Source organism: Canis aureus, chromosome 20 (genome assembly GCF_053574225.1).
Source record: "Canis aureus isolate CA01 chromosome 20, VMU_Caureus_v.1.0, whole genome shotgun sequence".
Lineage (NCBI taxonomy): Eukaryota > Metazoa > Chordata > Mammalia > Carnivora > Canidae > Canis > Canis aureus.
This window is the reverse complement of record NC_135630.1, coordinates 9,182,244-9,202,789: the sequence shown is the minus strand read 5'-3', so window position 1 is coordinate 9,202,789 and position 20,546 is coordinate 9,182,244. Positions and strand designations below refer to the sequence as shown.

The 20,546-nt window shown below is 41.0% G+C and overlaps 1 long non-coding RNA gene and 1 pseudogene across 1 annotated transcript; one reads left to right on the top strand and one right to left on the bottom strand.

Annotated features, from left to right (window-relative positions):
• Positions 1 to 4,924: 4,924 nt before the first annotated feature.
• Positions 4,925 to 15,620, bottom strand: LOC144291463 (uncharacterized). Its single transcript, XR_013358728.1, has 3 exons — positions 14,185 to 15,620; positions 12,697 to 12,875; positions 4,925 to 6,960 (listed from the first exon to the last, which is right to left on the bottom strand). It is a non-coding gene; the product is annotated as an uncharacterized LOC144291463 (long non-coding RNA).
• Positions 15,621 to 19,244: 3,624 nt separating this feature from the next.
• Positions 19,245 to 19,374, top strand: LOC144292019 (U4 spliceosomal RNA; annotated as a pseudogene).
• The last annotated feature ends 1,172 nt before the right edge of the window (positions 19,375 to 20,546 follow it).

Below are 20,546 nucleotides of genomic sequence, written 5' to 3'. Positions count from 1 at the left end.
AAAGCACAAAGTAAAAAGTCACCTAGAGACTTTTTGTTAAAAGATTTATTTTTAAATAATCTCTACACTCTGGGACGCCTGGGTGCCTCAGTGGTTGAGCACCTGCCTTTTTGGCTCAGGCCATGATCCTGGGGTCTGGGATCGAAGCCCACATCGGGCTCCTTGTGGGGAGGCTGCTTCTCCCTCTGCCTGTATCTCTGCCTCTCTCTCTCTTCTTTCTCCCTGTCTCTCATGAATAAATAAATAAAATCTTTAAAAATAAATAAATGAATAAATAATCTCTACACTCAAGTCGGTCTTGAACCACAACCCTGAGATCAATTGTTGCATGCTCTACATGCCCTTCACCCACAGACTTATTATGAAGACCCCCAATGTCATAATTACAGATGTATAAAATAATTTTATGTAAATAAGCTCATGCATGCATTCTGTGACTTATTTTATTCAACCATAAGCATGAAATCTTTTTGAGTCAGTAAATATGGAATAACATCATCACTACTCAGGATTGCATAGTATTATTCTGAATATATATATCATAGTTCACTTAACCAGTTCTCAGCTAGGCCGTTTCCAACTTGTGAGGCTACTATAACAAAAACAAACCCTGATTCTTTATTTCTTTTCTTTTTTAAAAGATTTTATTGGGCAGCCCCGGTGGCCCAGCGATTTGGGGCCACCTTTGGCCTGGGGTGTGATCTTGGAGACTCCGGATTGAGTCCCATGTTGGGCTCCCTGCATGGGGCCTGCTTCTCCCTCTGCCTGTGTCTCTGCCTCTCTCTCTCTCTGTCTGTCATGAATAAATAAATAATTTTTTAAAAAAATAAAGATTTTATTTATTTATTTATTTGTTTATTTATTTATTTATTTGAGAGAGAGAGAGAGGACTGCCAGGACTCCCAGGACCCTGAGATCCTGACCTGAGCCAAAGGCAGACACTTAACCAACTGAGCCACCCAGGCACCCCTGATTCTTTGTTTCTCAAAAAGAAAAAAGAAAAGAAACCATGATGAGATCAATACCCTTGTACATTCCTTTCACTACTTTCAGGGGTATTTAAACGAGCATGTCTGATGCCTTTGGGATAGACAGCATGTTATGGATTATGAAGTCGTGGGTAGGAGGAATTGCAAACATGCACAGCTTTTTTATTCTCTATTTACATCCGTAGAAGGCAGTTCTCTCTACCCTTCTGTAGAGCACAAGGGGCTTGACGTGCTTTCATTTTGATCACCCCTCATCCTCTCTCTTGTCTCATGTGATATTGTGTTCAGAATTTGGGCTCTATTTTGTTATTTTTGTCATTGCCTTACTTTAATTTTTTTAACTCGAGAAATTTCAAGCACAGAGAAAAATGGGGGAAAAAAGGGGGGGGGACACCTGAGTGACTCAGTGGTTGAGCATCTGCCTTTGGCTCAGGGCATGATCCTGGGGTCCCAGGATCAAGTCCCATGTCAGGTTCCCTGCATGAAGCCTGCTTTTCCCTCTGCCTGTGTGTCTGCCTCTCTCTGTGTATCTCTCATGAATAAATAAATAAGCCTTAAAAAAAAAAAAAGAAAGAAAAAAGAAAAAAAAAAAACAGTAGTTCAAGGAACACCTGTAAGCACGCCGCCTATCTTAATCAGTTGTTAACATCTCTCTCCCTCTTCCATTTCTCCCTCTCACTTTTTCTCTTAGAGATATTTCTTACTCTTAGGCAAACAAGCTCAGCCATGCACTTAAAAGAACATTTATTATATCTCATCCAAAATTTCTAGATATTCTCTGGCAAGAAGTTTTTCAGGTTATCCAGTCACCTGTACTTCGAGAAATGGAAGTCCTACATTTATCAGTTTGTATTCTACTTGTTTTTCAGACAACATCACACAGTTTTTTTATGGTTCCACAAAAATAATTGGCTGAAAATTTATTCTTTATAGTCCTCTGAAAAATAATTTAAAGTAATTAATATATTATTTCTGCAAAAGCAACCATGCAGTCAACTCCTTCTACCTGTGACTTGTGTGGTAACATGCTTCTTCAGTCTCTTACATGTCTGTTTAAAGCCTCTCTATATATTTAATTGTATTTTCACGAAAACCTTGCCCTCATTTTGCTTAATTTTAAAAAAGGCTTCTAGAGGGGCACCTGGGTGGCTCAGTCGGTTAAGCATCTGTCTTCAGCTCAGGTCATGGTACTCTTGGGCTGAACAGGGAGGGAGCCTGCTTCTCCCTCTCCCTCTGCCCTCCCCCTCCCTTCCCACCCCCCAATTGGCCTGGCCCATCTCTCCATCAAATAAATAAATACAATCTTAAAAAAAAAAAGACATCAAGAGTATGTACAATAGGTAAAAAAATAAACCCCAAACTGCATCGAGCTGTATTTCTGACATGGAAAAGAGGCAAGAAGCATCCCAGACAGAGGGATTCGCATATACAAAAGTCTTGTGAAAGAAAGAGGCGGGGCGTATTCTCTCCGAATAGAAAGAAGGATGTGTACTGGAGGGATGAGGTAGGTGGGCTGACCCTCAGGACCTTGAGGATAGTGTTGAGTTGCTAAGCTACTAAGGGTTTAATTAGATTTGTATTTGAAACGACTCTGGCTGCAGTGGGAAGAGCAGTCTGGAAGGCACAGGAGTAGGTAGGGGTAGAGCAATAGAGATTATTGGAATAGCCCTAGCAAGGAGTAGTGGCGTGGAAGGAGGTGCTGGCGGGAGTGATGGGGGCGGGGGAGGAAAAGAGAAAGAGAATAATAGGTGGGTAACGGTCTTGCTAGAGTGAGGAGCAAGACATTTTCAAGGGTTCACTTGGCCCCTTCCGGGGATGGAAAATCAGCTGACAAATCGAGGCCTCCCTGCTGTGGAGGCCATGGAGGCTCCGTGCTTGGATCTCTTATCAAGGAAGAACTTGCTGTGCAGTTGCAAGGGAATTACTCACCTAAGCAACCCTCTTGCTGGGCAGCCCCAGCCCGCTGGCGGTCCTGGCAGGGGTCCCAGCGCTGACCCAGGCTGCCCAAAGCTGGACCCCCCTACGGCCAGTCGGCTCTGTGTGGGTTGGCTGAGACTTTGTGGGGTCTGCTTAGGCCTGGGGCTCTCTCTGCCCTCTCCCGCATCCTCCCTCTTTATCGTTCACAATAGATCTCAGTCTCCTTCTCTGACCCTACTGACACATCTGCTAAATAATGAGGTGAGGGATATCTGATGAAGGACATCTGACCCCACTGTGACGGTATCTCCGCAAAGGCCCTCACTAGGCCACGGTTCACTAACTGCTAAATTTTCTCAGAGTATTAGGCAACCAGATTTTCCCAGGCTTCTGAGGAGTCCTGCGTGTTGTTTTGGAACAGCTGCCTGGAGATGCAGAACTCAGAGGGAGCAGAGCACAGAAGAGACAGTCAGGCCTTATCTTCCCTTCAGGCGGAAGGACAGGCTATGGAAAGAACTAGGCTCGGCCTCTTCTAGTTCACTGGGAACTACGATTCATTGCTTTCCCGCCCATAATGTTATTTAACACTACAAAACCCAGACTTCAGAAACTGTACTTTTGAGCCACAGGCCAGAATTCACACCTACACAAAATGTTTTCCCTGAATGTATGAATTTTTCCCTGAAAGAAAACTATGTTCCCACTGCCACTTAGCTTAGAAAAAAGTTGGTTCAGGGACAGAAGGAAGCTAAGGATTTCAAGAGAGGGGCTGTGGCTCACAGGAGGAAAGATCTTCCTTCCTCTTCTCTTTGGGATTTAGCAGGGGTTGAGAATTGTTGTGTCTGGATTCTGAGGCAGAGATATGGGGATGAGAGCCGTGTAAGCAGGTTTGGTGGGGACAGAGCGAGCTGTCCCAGATTAATTACCACAGGGTGGGAACCTAACAGGGAGCTAATGTAGCCAGGGACCACAAGGGGGCCTGGGATTGAGCTGTAGTCAAGAGGAAGGATAGACCGAAGGCCAGCAGACAGGGACAAGGGGCTCTTGCCCTAAGAAACCACCCTTAAGGAGTTTTCACACCACCCTGGAAAGAGCCCTCCACTCTCTCCCATGAGAAAGAGAGATGACAAAAACCTGATTGGAAAACAGACATATGGAGGGTTAATCAGATTAAAACAGCCCGCCAACAAGCCCATAAAACCCCCTCGACTTAGTCCCCATGGCGGGCACCTGTGGGGCTCAGTGGTTGAGCATCTGCCTTGGGTCCAGGGTGTGACTCTGGGGTCCTGGGATCCCCAGTCCTGCATCCACTCCCTGCAGGGAGCCTGTGTCTCTGGCTCTCTGTGTGTCTCATGAATAAGTAAGTAAATAAATAATATTAATTAATTAATTAATTTAAGAAAAGGAACCTATCCCCCATGGAGAGGAGGGAACTACTGTAGTTTTATTTTAATTTTTTTCTCTTTTTTTTGTTTAGTTTTATTTTTCTACAAATATTTAATACCACTTCATTAAATTTTTTTATTTAAATTTATTTTTTATTGGTGTTCAATTTGCCAACATACAGAATAACACCCAGTGCTCATCCGGTCAAGTGCCCCCCTCAGTGCCCATCACCCAGTCACCCCCACCCCCCACCCTCCTCCCCTTCCACCACCCCTAGTTCGTTTCCCAGAGTTAGGGGTCTCTCATGTTCTGTCTCCCTTTCTGATATTTCCCACTCATTTTCTCTCCTTTCCCCTTTATTCCCTTTCACTATTTTTTATATTCCCCAAATGAATGAGACCATATAATGTTTGTCCTTCTCCAATTGACTTATTTCACTCAGCATCATACCCTTCAACATTTCTATCCATGTCGAAGCAAATGGTGGGTATTTGTCATTTCTAATGGCTGAGGAATATTCCATCACTTCATTAAATTTTTTAAAGTAAGATTAAAACTTTACTTTTAAAAAATCATTGAACTTTTATTTTTCTAAAGATTTTATTTATTTAAATTTTAAAATTTAGGGGCACCTGGGTGGCTCAGTTAAGCATCTGCCCTCGGCTGGGGTCATGATGCTCAGGCCCTGGAATCGAGTCCCACATCAGGCTCCCTGTTCAGTGGGGAGTCTGCTTCTCCCTCTTTCTGCCCCTCTCTTCACTCATGTTCTCTTTGTCTCTCTCTCTCTCTCAAATAAATAAAATCTTTTAAAAAAATAATTAGATTTTGCTTTAATTTATAATTTTTAGAGACACTCAAATTTCGTATATTTTTAATGTAGTTACATTTCATTTTTTAATCTTTTAGATCATAGGCACTATTTTCACAAGCTTTGTGAAAATCTTGATTATAATGGCATAATTAGTGATTTGCTGAAACAAACACCAGGGAAATAAATATACAAAAATGTATGCATTATGATTGCCTTTATTTTATATTCACAAGAGAACACACAGATGTGCAAAAATTAAATTCACTCATCTTTAAGATTTTGCCTGTTTTTAGTTATATTAAAAAACAGCTTTACACATAATTCATTTTTATCACTCTGAAGGGATATTTTTCAAGGCAGAAGGATAAAATAGGTTTTATTAAACAGTTTTTCTGCTTGATTTATAACCCATGCATATGTAGACATATGGTATGTGGGCCTCCGTTTAAATTCTTGCCCTACTCTCATGACTTAGCCTAGGAAAACTGGAGTCCTGTTGTGGTCAGGGATAGAGGGACAGACCCTGTCCATATCGGTATATCATGAGGAGTGCTTTTGGCCTGACAGGTCTAAGAGAGGGAATAGATCTATTCCTTGCTTTTGTAGCAAAATAAGCAAAATCTGCTACATGGAACTTGGTCAATCATATGTGTCAGAATTGGGGGGACATAAGCATCTCCACCCCCACAATATCCAAGGAGTTCTAATCTGGCAGCTCAGGCATGTCAGCAGGAGTCTGACCACCATGAGAGGTGGTGTTGTGGATCCATCTAGCCTCCAGCAGGACCCCAGATAAGCTATAGGGGATGGAGGCCCAGTCCAATCTCTTGAAAAAAAAAAAAATGGCAGGATACCCGGGTAGCCCAGTCGGTTAAGAGTCTGACTCTTGATTTTGGCTCAGGTCATGATCTCAGAGTCATGAGATAGAGCCCTGTGTCGGCCTCGCTCTGGATGCGGACACTGCTTAAGGTTCTCTCTCTCCCCCTCCTTCTGCCCCTCTCCCCCACTCAAGTGTTCCCTCTCTCTCTCTTTCTCTAAAAAAAGAGAAAAAATAAAAGAAAAAATGACAAAACTTAAGCATATTTTGAGTATCCCAATCCAATAAATTCATAGTAAGGAAAGATTCTACTTCTGGCAGAGGATCTTGGTGTCTAAAGCATATACTACAGCAAAAGTTTAGGCCCATACGTCCTAGGGAAGCATAGTGAGTGATTGGGAAAAGGGCTGCTTGCTTAAAGGACACATACTAGGGCACCAGAGTTCACTCTGGAAGTGTGAGAGTGACAGAAGTGTAAGGCTGATAATAAAATTAAGCCCAGACACCACCTGTGGATAAAAATAAGCTCTATTTTATTTTATTTTTAACATCTATTGACCACCTTTTTTTTTAATTTTTTTTAAGTAATCTCTACTCCCAATGTGGGGCTTGAACTCAGGACCCCAAGACCAAGGGTCACATGCTCTACACAGTGAGCCAGCCAGACACCCCCCAAATCAACTCTGGATATGTTGCCTGCCTGGGTCAGGACTGTCCCCAGAACTGGAAAGCCCATGGCTATGGCGTTGGACCTGGAAAGGCAAGGACTATGGAGCATCGATAGTTGGCTGCAGGGGAGCTATTTCTGAAAGGCTTTCCGCACCCATCACGTATGGCATTCAGATCACCCAACTCCCACAAAGCATCAAATAGATAAATTCTGGTTGCTGAGCCATGACAGGATGCTGGAGAAGTAGAAGTAGGGCAGCTGGTGGGAGAAGTAGGGCAGCCTCCCTCAGGATCAGGGCACGATGGTGTCGTGAACTAGAGGCCGTAGTGGAGATAGAAGGAGGTGGGATGAGCTGGTAAAGAAGAGAAAGCTGCCGAAAGAAAAAGATTAAAACAACTTGCCAAAGTGGACTACATGGGAAGAAAGGTGAGGCCAACAGCAGAGCACAGGGAGGACTGGCTTGGGCATTTATTTTGGGAGGACAGAAGCAGAAAACCTGGGACATCAAAAAAAAAAAAAAAAAAGAAAAAAAAGAAAACCTGGGACAGAGAAGATTTATTCAACTTCTACTATATCCCAGGACTGTTCAAAGGAGTTCCATGATCTTAAGTCATTTAATCCTCCCAACAACTCTCTGAGACAGGCACTATTACCATCCTCATCTTACAGAAGAAGAAATTCGGCCTTGGGGAGGCTGGGGGAGGGGAAACTTGCCCCCAGTGCCCGTAACTAGTTAAGTGGAAGCGTTGGGATTCGAACTCAGGCTATTGGCTTCGCACTTTGAACTCTTCACACCAATAGTAAATCCCTGCACCTGGGGAAGCTGGTATGATGGTGGGAAAAGCTGTGAATGAATACTTAGGAGCGTTTTTGGAGGATCTAGGATGTGTCTAGACTAACAAACACAATAGCCTTTTTTCATCTTGGCCACTAGAGGGAAGAGTGGAATATCAAAAAATTAGTTATCTTCATGGATTCTCAATGGCTGATAATTGGTATTAGTTCTTTCCCTAACATTAGCACTATATAAATCTTTAATATTTTTTTTTACTTATGGAGATCATTTTCAGGTAAGACTCATTAAAGCATCCATAAATATTTTTCTATTACATATACATATGTTTTATATATACATATAAAATTAGAGAGTATAAATATATATAAATATATATATACACATATATATTTATACTAAGTGAAAGAAAATAGACACAAGAGACCACATAGTATATGATTCCATTTAAATGAAATGTCCAGAGAAGGGCAAAGCCCTATAGACTAACGTAGATTAGTAGCTGCCCAGATATGGGCTCAGGGGAATGGGGGTGACAGTGAATGTACATGAGGAATCTTAGTGAGAGATGAAAATGTTCTAAATTGATATGGTGATGGTCACATATGCAAAATAGTAAAATGTCTGTACAAAAAAAATCATTGAATTGTACACCTGAAAGGAGTGATTATATGATATGTAAAATACTCCTTGAAAAACTGTTGGAAAAAAATAAATGTAATTTTTTTTATAAATTTATTTTTTATTGGTGTTCAATTTGCCAATATTTAATGAATCAAACAACAACAAAAAACCCAATGGATTCAAAAAGATTAAAAATATAGGTTTAGGGCAGCCTGGGTGGCTCAGAGCACCTGCCTTCAGCCCAGGGCCTGATCCTGGAGTCCTGGGATCAAGTCCCGCATCGGACTCCCTGCATGGGGCCTGCTTCTCTCTCTGCCTGTGTCTCTGCCTCTCTCTCTCTCTCTGTCTCTCATGAATAAATAAATAAAATCTTTAAAAAATATATAGGTTTATATACGCAGAGAAATGTCTAGAGTCACTGTTAGTAGTGATTAACTCTCAGAGATGCTATGGTAGCAGCGCCTGGGTGGCTCAGTCAGTTGAGTGTCCAGCTTGATTTCCGGTCAGTTCATAATCTCCGGGTTGTGAGATAGAGCCCCGAGCTAGTGGCGATTCTCTCCCTCTCCCTCTGCCCCTCCTCACCACTTGCTTTCTCTCTCTCTCTCTCATAAATACATAAATCTTAAAAAAAAAAAAAAAAACCACAATGCTATTGTAGGGGAAAACTGGGAACTGTTTTATATACTCTGTCTTCCTGTATGATTTGAGGGGAAATAATTAAAAATCTAAAAACTAATTTTTAAGAGGTAGGAAGTTAAGATGCATGAAATGCAATGGAGTTATAATTTCATATCTAATGACATATATAATTGTGGATCATGAACTTTACATAGTAAAATATGACTCCTTTTTATCCATTTATTTTCTAATTAAAAATGAATATATTTTCCCTTTACAGTAAAAACTGCAAAGAGCTTAATTCAAAAAGAAAATACTGGGATCCCTGGGTGGCGCAGCGGTTTAGCGTCTGCCTTTGGCCCAGGGTGCGGTCCTGGAGTCCCGGGATCGAGTCCCACATTGGGTTCCCTGTATGGAGCCTGCTTCTCCCTCTGCCTGTGTCTCTGCCTCTCTCTCTCTCTCTCTGTGTCTCTATGAATAAATAAGTAAAATCTTTTAAAAAAAGAAAGAAAATACTCAGATAGCTTTTTTTTTTAAGTTAATTTCAGCACAATGTTTATTGTATTTTATAGGTAACAGGGCATTTTTCTAGCTCAACAAAGGCCTGGGGCTTAGTTAGATCAAAGGCTTTTGAGCTTGGACCCTATGGAGTGAAGCTGAAAAGATATTCTCTTCTCATCTTTATTTGCATCTGCAAGTTGATGTGGGGATAGTAGGAAGTAACTTTTGTGAGAGTCGAGGTTGGGATGTGGAGCCTTTCTTTGAAGGTTCACATGGCAGAGAGGGCTGTGGGGAGCCACGTAGGGATCAGTTAAAGGGACTATGAGTTGAGATAGGAGAGGAGGGTCCTTGCTAGGACATTTCCTAGAGAGAGGGACAGTCTGGACTGAGGATCCAGACCTGACTCCCTGGAGGCAGATGCTCACTTGGGGTCCAGGGTGCAGTGGAGGCAGGAACTTGTCCCGACCTAGACGCTGTTGGGAGGCCTTGAAGAACACATCAGCCTGTGCTCAACTGGAAGAGCTGTGCCAGGAAGGCCACTTCTGAGAGGGACACTGGCCTGGAAGAAACACAGGCCCGGCCATGGTGACGGAGACGGGAACAGAAGCCGTGCAAACAGGGCCCGGGGCTGACAGGAATACAGCTCAGAACACAAGCCTCTCCAGGATGAGGAGCTTTGTCTGTCTTAGTGCCACGTAGTGGGCACGTCGGAGCTGAGCAGAGGAACGAGGCCATGAGGGGGCCCAGACGGGCCTCTGCCCTGCGGTGCTCCTACGGCCTCAGGCCACGACAGCTGACCTGGCAGCAGGCAGGCCCCGGAGGCCGCAGGCAAGGGCAGCGAGGTCTGGAAGCCAGTGATGCATGTGTCCTGCACGATTTACACGTAAAAGGGGGACATTTCACTAGCTCGTTTTTAGAAAGTCCAGGGGGAGGGGGCCCTGCCATCCCTCAGATTGAACTCCCCCTCCTTGCTGGCCTGTGCTCTCCTGGAGCCGGGTCCCCTACCCGAGCCAGCCACCTTGCAGCGCACTACAGACGTGTTTCTACACATAGCATGTGCCAATTTTTAAAAAAAAATATTTAAATATTTATTTATTTATTTATTTATTTGAGACTCAGAGAGTGGCAGAGACATAGAAAGACAGAGAAGCAGGCTCCTCACAGGGAGCCAGATGTGGGACTCGACCTGGGATCAGGACCTGAGCTGAAGGCAGATGCTCAACTGATGGGCTACCCAGGTGTCCTATGTGCCAAGTTTCTGAAACAGAAATGGTAAATTTGGGGGGAAAAAAAAAAGAAGAAGAAGAAGAAGAAATGGCACCTTTGTGTGGTTCACAAGCACGGTTGGAATCTAGCTTAGAGTTTGAGGAGATTTTGGGGGGGTGGAGAGGAGAAAAGGTGGACAAAAATGTCAGGAAATATGCCTTAAAATAATGATAGTAAAATACGTTCTCTCTGAAGCGGATCACACTTAGAATGTAATGGTTAGGCTGTAGCTGTATGTGTTATTCATCCTGAAAAATGAAGATTTACATTCAAAAAGTCTGATAAAACGCCTTATTGTTTTGTCTCTTTTGAACCAAGAAACTCCCAAGAATGTCATAATCGTCACAATGTTTTATTGCCTTCGAAGAAAGGGAACCTTCTTCTGGTGGGAAAGTGAAGCAACATAATCCAGCTGGCGTAGCTGAGACGGAGCAGCCAATAACACACCTCACTAGTGGCAAGAAGAGTTGCCCGTAGGTGCTGCTGTTCTGGTTACACAACATCTATATTTTATATATATATATATATATATATATATATATATATATATATATATTAGTTCACGTGAAAGCATGGAAATGCTTCAGGCATGAATACAGCAGTTAACAGTGCAAAAGGACCAGAAAGGCCATGGAATGGCCGAAAATGTCCCTAGTCTGTGATTATCTGGTTATATTCCAAAATGTTAGAGCTGCACGTAGCACGGACTGTCACTCAGCAGCTGCTCTGGCCTACGCTCTGATGAACAGTGGTGGTGCCAACGGGAATGGCCTACAGACCCCCAACATCTTAGCCTCTGAATGGTCACCTCGACTTCTCCCTTCACCTGGAATGCCTGCTGACCCAAGTCCCCACTTCTTCAACTGGCCGGTGCTCCCCATCCTTGAAAACTCAGGTGAGTGATTGTCTTTGCCCGGAAGCACGGAAGCACTCTGTGACCCCAGTTCCCTTCCCACTTTCATAGGCCCCCGTAGCTACTCCAACATTACTGTCATCTCAATTTTATAGCACACTTTGCCTGTGTCTCTCTCTGCCTGGAATGTAAGCTTCGCCATCTATCCAGGCACCTAAATGTCCACTAATAAATGTTATTCCGGGTCTTGAAAAGTAGTGAATTGATTTGACTAAATAAAAGTAGTTGCTTAGAGAGCTCTATCAACAGCAAGCCTTGATGCTACAATGCTTTTCAGTGGTCATTAAAAGAGGGAAAAATTAAGAAGCACTGTCGAGTTTTCTTTCAGATTCTTCTCTCCAAAAGCACCGTTAAGAACTCACTCTTGCTTGCTCCTTAAACTCAGAAAAATCTAAAAATGAGGATAATCACCTTTCTTGCCATTTTCAGCAAGGGCTCTTGCTGTGTGGCAAAGAAAATGACCGGCAGAGATGGCTCTGGAGAACCTGGACCCTTTCCTTCTTGTCCAGGTTCAAAATGGCAGTTTTCAATCCCACCTCCCCCCCATCCCCCGACCACAAAAAACTAAGAATCTAGCCTCAAATCTGCAACATCTGTGGTTAATGAGAAAAGTCGTTCTTGAATTTCTATTTGACAGAGAAATACAGATGCTGAGCTGCAAAACCACCAGGCTTTGATCACTTGGCCAATCACAGAACTTGTAACAGATCCCAGAAGGGAATCATAGAATATTTGGCCTAATAGGCGAAGCAACCTCAAAGTGGAGCTGGAAGCTTTACCATACAATTAAGGGGCAAATTTTTTACTTTTTAGTCTAATCTTTTAAATCATTTGTAAAAGATGGCATGTACTTTTCTCAGAATATTTTAGACAGGGCCATTTATTTATTTATTTTTAATAATAAATTTATTTTTTATTGGTGTTCAATTTGCCAACATACAGAATAACACCCAGTGCTCATCCCGTTAAGTGCCCCCCTCAGTGCCCATGACCCAGTCACCCCCATCCCCTGCCCTCCTCTCCTTCCACCACCCCTTCGTTTCCCAGAGTTAGAAGTCTTCCATGTTCTAGACAGGGCCTTTTATAAGCATTATGTGTCCTAAAGTCAGGTAGATCTTTCTTTATCCCTAACCCACATTTTATATTTCTGAAAATAAAGCAGGAAATTACTTCAAGAAAATCCTTGGCAGAAAATCAAATATTTTCAAACCATTCAGAGGAAAGGAATTTTTTTTTTTAAATTAAAACTTACCAAAGGGGGGAGGGAAGCTAGTAATGTCTCATTCTCAGTGTCCCAAAGGACGGAGGTGGCTATCATTCGGCTACCTATCCATCGTAATTAGACACGATTTATCGTTTGCAGCTGGGAACATGTTGAGACCCACTCTTACCTCCTATGTCCCAGTAGTCCAAAGGAGATGAAAAAGCAGCTTTTTGTCTGCATTTTCTGGCCATGGAGAACACTTTGGCTGTCACCTTCAGCTCTGCTTCCAAGTCTTTAGTGACTGGGGAAGTGCTTAGCTGGTTTCTTCTGAGTGTGGAGGATGCAGTAGAAAACCTGAAACATCCTCTAGAAAATGCCAATTATTTGTGCAGTCAGTCTGGGTATCTCTTTTCTGGAGGCAGAAAAGAATTCTATGACTTTTACTAAATCCTAAGATTTTGAGAGGTAGTGAATTTTAATTTAATTGAATTAATTCTCATTATCGTATTTCTTTGCTATGTTAAATATATTCATGCTCCTTTAAAATTAAAATTACAACTGAAGTCAGTGTAGTGAGTGGTTAACTTTGAGGAAGGATTAAAGTACTAATAGAGGGATTCCCGGGTGGCTCAGCAGTTTGGCGCCTGCCTTAGGCCCAGGGGTCCCGAAATCGAGTCCCGTGTCAGGCTCCCTGCATGGAGCCTGCTTGTGTCTCTGCCTCTCTCTCTCTGTCTCTCATGAATGAATAAATAAATAAAATCTTTAAAAAAATAATAAAGTACTAGTAGAGTTTATATTTAATAAAATTACTCATGAATCTATAATCATTTTGCCTCTTCTTTCTACCTGGTTTTACATTTCTCTATATTAATTTTCACAAAGAATGGATGTGATTTCATTGCAGGTCATTGTATCTTTTGAAGTCCATATGGACAAATATTATAAGCAAATAACAACTATAAAACTATACTTCCTTAATCATCCATCACTGACTTGGGGTGCACATGTATCTTGGCCCCATTCTGTGTGCCGTGGAGGAAGGCTAATGACACATTTTGTATCATTATGTAGATTGTAACCCAAAGACTCAGACAGTGATATCCTCTCATATTTTTTATCTACCATAAATCGAGCATTACCTTTGTGATGTTTTCCCACTAGTATCCATGAGTTTGTGTTATACCAACAACCTTTTCCTATGTGGCCCTTTCTTTGATTAATGGCATACATTTTCTTGAAGTCCTATAGTTGAGAATGTGGGTTTTGTTCTTTAAACAGAGCAAACCAGAATACAAGGGGTATTCATTCATAAGCCTGGCCTGATTTCATCCTCTATGTGCTAATTACATCTACATAAATATGTAGAAGGGAGCCAGATGCAGAGAGGAACACGTTTTCCAGTTTTAATCATGACAATCATACTAAGCTCGAATGCATTCAAAGAATAAATCAACAAATACATAGTGCAATATATGATGATAGATAATAAATATTTAATGCAAGTTTATTTTATTTCTTATGGGGATAATATTGAAAGGAAGAACAGAAGTAGATCAAAAGGAGAAAATAATTTATTTTCAAATGTACAGATGTCCTCTGAAAAGACCAAGAGACAGGGAAAGGAAATGGAGACTGAGGAAATGATTTTTTTTTTTTAATAAGGAAACAAAAGTACCTGGTGGAATCATGGACTGTGAATCAGCACAGAAATGGTAGATAATGAAAGGCCATGAGGACAGAGCCTTCTGGGAGAAAATGCTGAAGCCTGTAGTCAACACCTTTAACTTTATTTAGAAGACTGTTGTGGAATTTTTAAGGCCTAAAAGACAATAGATGTGACACATTTAAGGGAAGGATTTTAAGATCAGTAAGAAAATAAACCTAGAATCAATTAAATTGATAAATAAAGAAGGGTCATACCGTGTTTATGGAAGAAGAGCTGTGAGAAGTTCAGAGGAAGAAACAGTATTATTTACTTATTAACTGGAAGGTCAGAAAATGGTCAAAATTCCTCAGAGGTTTAGTCCACAATGCACATTACTTTTGAGTAGGACTCACGGACACTGTAATACTACACGGTCCTTGGCTCAGACGCCACATCTGCTGTAAGACAGGATATGCCTAGAAGTTTTCAGTCTCCGGGCAGCCATTTAGCTTCAGAACAGGCCCCTGTGACATTAAGGAGTCTTTCTCCCAACCATTCTCATAGGTACACTGATGTCAACTTTTTTAGATTCAGAGGAAACCTAGAGGACATTCTAGTTCAATCTTCTCATTTAACAGGTTAGGAAACCAAGGTCCAGGAAGGATGTAAGATTTATTCAAGGCCACACAGTTTGATGCTCAAGGATCATAAAACATAGGCTTCCAAGCTCATGATAGTGCTCTATGCCCCAAGTATTCTTTTTCCTTTCTTCCTTTTCTAAAAAAAATTGATTTATTTGAGAGACAGAGAGATAGAGAGAGAGCTCATGCCTGTGCAAGCAGAGGGTAGGGCAGAGGGAGAGAGAGAATCTCAGGCCAACTCCCTGCTGAGCAGCAAGCTCAGCACAGGGCTGAACCCCAAGACCCTGAGATCATGACCTGAGCCAAAATCTAGAGTGAGTTGCTTAACCGACTGAGCCACCCAAGTGCCTCTATGTTCTTTTTTTCTGTTGCAGAAGGTCCAGTTAGCTAATATTCTTCTAGCTTTGGAAAAGAAGGATAAAGTGCAGTGTTAAACACAAAGCAGTGAGGTTTTCTTACTTTTATCTAGCATTTTGATTTCAAAATATTTCAAACATATAAAAAAAGGACGGCGAAAAGTATGATGAATACACACATCTACCCACTAACTTGCTTTGAAGTATAACATTTTGCCATTTTTGCTTTCCATCTTTTTAAAGACATCAAGCAATAAAAATATAAAATTCTCCTATATGTCTTTTTCCTATTTCACTCTTCTCCCTCCCACCTCAGAGCTAACCATTATTCTAAAATTACATGCATCATGTGTATGCATAAATTCATACTTTTATACATAGGTATCTATAATTAACAATGTTTTTCTTATTTTTAAGTATATGGTATCATATGCTACGTACCACTTGCATTTTCCACTCAACGTATTTTTGAGATTTATCCATATTGATACAAGTAATTCTATTTTCTTCATTTTCACTGTTATATACTGTTCCCATTCCTTTTTTTTTTTTTTGGATTTTATTTATTTATTCATGACACACGAGAGGTAGAGACACAGGCAGAGGGAGAAGCAGGCTCCCTGCGGGGAGCCTGATGCAGGACTTGACCCCAGGACCCGGGATCACAACTTGAGCCAGAGGCAGACGCTCAACCACTGAGCCACCTAGGCTTCCCTACTGTTCCCATTCTTGACTCCCCCACTGCTTTTCTGCTTATACAAATACAAATATATAAACCTTCAATTTTTTAAATTCATTGTTGATTACGAGAAAACTTGAAATAACAGGCCCTAAATTTCTTTTTTTAAGAGTATTTATTTATTTAGAGAGAGAGAGAGAGAAAGAGAAAAAGTGAATGCATGCGGGCAAGGGGGCACAGAGAGAGAGAAAGAGAGAGAGAATCCCAAGCAGGCTTCCCAAGCAGTGCGAAACCTGAAGTGGACCCTGATTTGGGGCTCAATCTCAGAACTCCCAGATCGTGACTTTTGCCAAAATCAAAACTCCAACACTTTGCCAACAGAGCTGCCCAGGTGCCCCTAGGTCCTAAATTTCAATAGCACTTAATGGAAAATATGAATAAGCTATTGAAACAAGTGATTTTGAGAACTTCAAGCACAATTATCTTTTATTTAGAAAGAAATATAAGGGTGAATATTATATTTGCATATCAGTTACCAAAAATTCAAAGAAATCATGTATCTTTTTCTGTCCTGACAATAGAAAATGGCTTTTCTAAGTTTGTTTACTGAAAATGGCAAGAAAAAAATACCAACCCAAAAACCACCTTTTCTGTAACATTTAAAGTTTTATTTTAATAGGTAATTGCGTTGGTTAAAATATGAGGTGTAGAGACCTAAAGTTTGTTCACTTTGAATTATAAAATATGTTTGCATAGGAGGCTGATTTTGTTCAATGATTTTGTCATATTTAACCAACTATCACCTGACTGATAATGTTAAATAAGTTTTTCTTATTAATATATCTACCTATATACATATATATACATACAATATAGGAATAGCCCTCTTTATAAATAAGTTGTTTTCCTAGAATAGTAAATAAGTGACTCAAACAGATTAATTTTAATATCCATACAGAATCTCAGTTTTCCAGGATAAAATTGTATCAACAAATCATAAATTATTTTTTCATTTTCTTTTTGTTAATTTTCAGATTTTTTTAGATTTTTTTTAAAAAGTAGTGTGGGGGGATCCCTGGGTGGCTCAGCAGTTTAGCGCCTGCCTTCAGCCTAGGGTGTGATCCTGGAGTCCCGGGATCGAGTCCCACATCAGGCTCATTGCATGGAGCTTGCTTCTTCCTTTGCCTGTGTCTCTGACCCTCTCTCTCTCTCTGTGTCTCTTATGAATAAATAAATAAAATCTTAAAAAAAAAAAAAAAGTAGTGTGGGGCCTGAATTCATGTTGGGACCAACGTGGGGCCTGAATTCATGACCATGAGATCAAGAGTCACATGTTTTTCTTTTTTAATAATAATTTTTTTTATTGGTGTTCAATTTGCCAACATACAGAATAACACCCAGTGCTCATCCCATCAAGTGCCCCCCTCAGTGCCCGCCACCCAGTCACCCCCACCCCCTGCCCTCCTCCCCTTCCACCACCCCTAGTTCGTTTCCCAGAGTTAGGAGTCTTTGTATTCTGTCTCCCTTTCTGATATTTCCTACCCATTTCTTCTCCCTTCCCTTTTATTCCCTTTCACTATTATTTATATTCCCCAAATGAATGAGAACATATAATGTTTGTCCTTCTCCAATAAGAGTCACATGCTTTTACCAACTGAGCCAGCCAGGAACCCCAAATTAATCAGTCTTTTTATCCTGTTTGGCAATTTTGTGTCTGAGGTATCCTTCCCTGTTCTAAAGTTAAAGAAATATTTTCTTCCAAAAATGTTAAATTTTTTCTTTTCACTTCAAATTTGTTATTGCAATTTTTTGATTGTGTATTATAATGTAATGGGTTAATTTTGTTTTATTTTTCCATTTGGATACCCAATAATCCTTGCACCACTTACTAAAGAGTTCATTATTGCCTCACTGATTTCTTTTTATTTTTTTTTAAGTTTTTTTTTTTTTTTTTTTTTTTTTAAAGTGGGCATCTGGGTGGCTCAATGGTTGAGCATCTGCCTTTGGCTCAGGGCATGATCCTGGGATCCCGCAGGGAGCCTGCTTCTCCCTCTGCCTGTGTCTCTGCCTCTCTGTGTATCTCATGAATAAATAAATACAATTTTTTAAAAAGATTTTTTTAAAGTAATCTCCACACCCTATGTGGGGCTCAAACTCACAACCCCGAGATCAAGAGTTGCATGCTCCACCAGCTGAGCCAGCCAGGCCCCCCTCACTGGTTTCTAATCAATCATAATTCTCCTTTCCATCTATGCATAGGCTTGTTTCTCAGCTCCCTATTCTTTTCCATTGGCTATTTGTTTATCCATTCACCTCACCATCTTAATTCTTATAGCTTTACAGCTCTTTATGTCTAGTAGAATAAGTTCCCAGACACTCAATATTCTCCATGTTTTAAACATATATTTTTAGCCATATATTTATGTAAGGTCACAAACAATGGGAATTGGACTCATCCACATGATGACATTCCACACAGTCCGGATGATGGCCAACTGTGCGCACTGACAAGAATATGAGAAATTCTGCTTCCAATTAATCCTGGGTTAGGAGGAAACAGGAAATTGACTTTTAGAGAGAAGCAGAAAATATTACTGTAACCAAAATAGCCAATAGGGGAAAAAAGAGTTAAGGTGGTACTGGGAACACTGCTTCATTACTGCTATATTCACGGGTAAATTGTTTTAAGTGTGTTATCATTGCACAAGAAATGTCTGCAAGACAATTCAATGTCAATTTCATTATATTGATTTGATTTTTGAATGATTTTTAAGGAATAATGCGAAGATACTTCTGGATATTTCTGTTCAGCTTTCAGCTTAGGAGGAAGCCAGTCATTGTCAAGAAGAGTCATATCTAAATACTTGGGAAACAATCTCTTCAGGAACAGTGAAGCTAAAATAATGTGAGGTGGCACATGAATTGCACTGGAATCTGCCTGCAGCCACAGTTCTCATGTAAATTGATTAATGTGGTGATGCTTGTCCTGAAACTGAAAAGGCTTCCCAGAGCACCGTTGAACCAAACCCCTATGCTCATTCTCTCTGGACTATTAACAAAGATATGATGGGAAATGGTCTACGTAGAAACCTCTGCAAGATATCTATGAATGTAAGGCTTTGGGGGAAAAAATACAAATGAAATGAAAATTCCATTAGAATAACGAATGGGCTTTGTACTTTGAGAAGAAATATATAGGCTGATTTCTTTATGTAAAGAAATGACATTTGCATTTGAGACTATCTTTGTTTGGGTTTCTACACAATCTGACAAAATTCGTATTTACCTTAGAAGCTGTAAATATTTTAGTGAAACTAACCATCTGAATTTTTCTCAAGATTTACCTCATGGAACGTATTTATGAAATTGCTGTTTTAGGGGGCACTTGGGTGGCTCGTTTGGAATTGGGCTCTTTGCTTTGCACAGTGGCAGGCTCGTTGCCAGTGAGGTTTATCCGAGGCCTGATTATTGCTAATTGGAATCGAACTCTTGATTTTGGCTCAAATCGTGATCTCAGGGTCGTGGAATCAAGCCCTGCCTCGGGGTCCACACTTAGCAAGGAGTCTGCTTTCCCCCACTCCCTCTGCCTCTCCCCCTGCTCTCCTCTCTCTCAAGTAACTAAGTGAATTTAAAAAGAGAAGGGAATTGCTGGTTTTGTAGATCAAAATGGCCAAATATCAGCAGTTGGTAGAGGTCAATTCTCTCCACCAGGTCATTAGTCTCTGAACCTCATAATTTCATTCAACAAATATTTATTGAGGCCCCTAATATGGTGTTCTCGGGCAACTCCCATTCTATATGGAGACTCTAAAATAGAAATAAGCAATTAAAAAACAGAAAATGGAAGCAATGATAGAGAAGGTACAGAATGACACAAAGGAAGGTGTGAAAGGTTCAGCACAGCCCAGTGAGGAAGGGTGTTGCGAAGCAGATGGTGCTTGAGCTGAGTAACCAGAAAGCAGTGGAGCCAGTTGAGAGTTGGGAGTGTCTTCCCGGGTGGAGGAAACTACATGCACCCATCTTTGAGGTATAACAGAGGATGACAAGTTCAAGTAATGACACTGTTTCATCGTTTAGGCCTTTTGGATCCTGGGTAAGGAAAAGTGGCTGGAGGTTGCAGGAAAATAGGAGCAAGGACAAAATAAAAATGGAGAGAGGTTGAACAGGTGTGCTTTGTGTCACACTATAGAGTAAGAATTTTGACTGTAGAATGGTGACAAATTTAAATGTCCTCAACTGGATATTGGTGGGCTAGTGAAAAGCTTTAAACTGGGAGGCAACGTGTTCAACGTATGTTTTTCGAAGGCTAACTCTGTCAATGGAATGGTAGGGAGCCTCGCCAAGCAGCCACAGGTGAGGAACTGAGCTAAGGTAACATTTTGCAGCCTGTATGGGGATAGAGAGGACCAGGGGGAGTGAGAGGTGTGATGGTAGTAAATGCAAAAGAGCTTAGTTCCAGAATATTCTCTACCATTTGACTTCTTTTGAAGAATGTTACATTTTCCTTATTGAAAATTTTATATGGGGTGCCTGGCTCAGTTCAGCTCAGTTGGCTGAACATCGGCCCTCTGCTCAGTGAGGAGTTGCTTCTCCCTCTCCCTCTGCTGCTCTCCCTGCTTATGCTTTCTTGCACTCTCTCTCTCAAATAAATAAAATATTTAAAAGAAAAAAGAAGGTTTTATATGAGTAAAATAACTGGGTTAAGTCTTTGTAAAA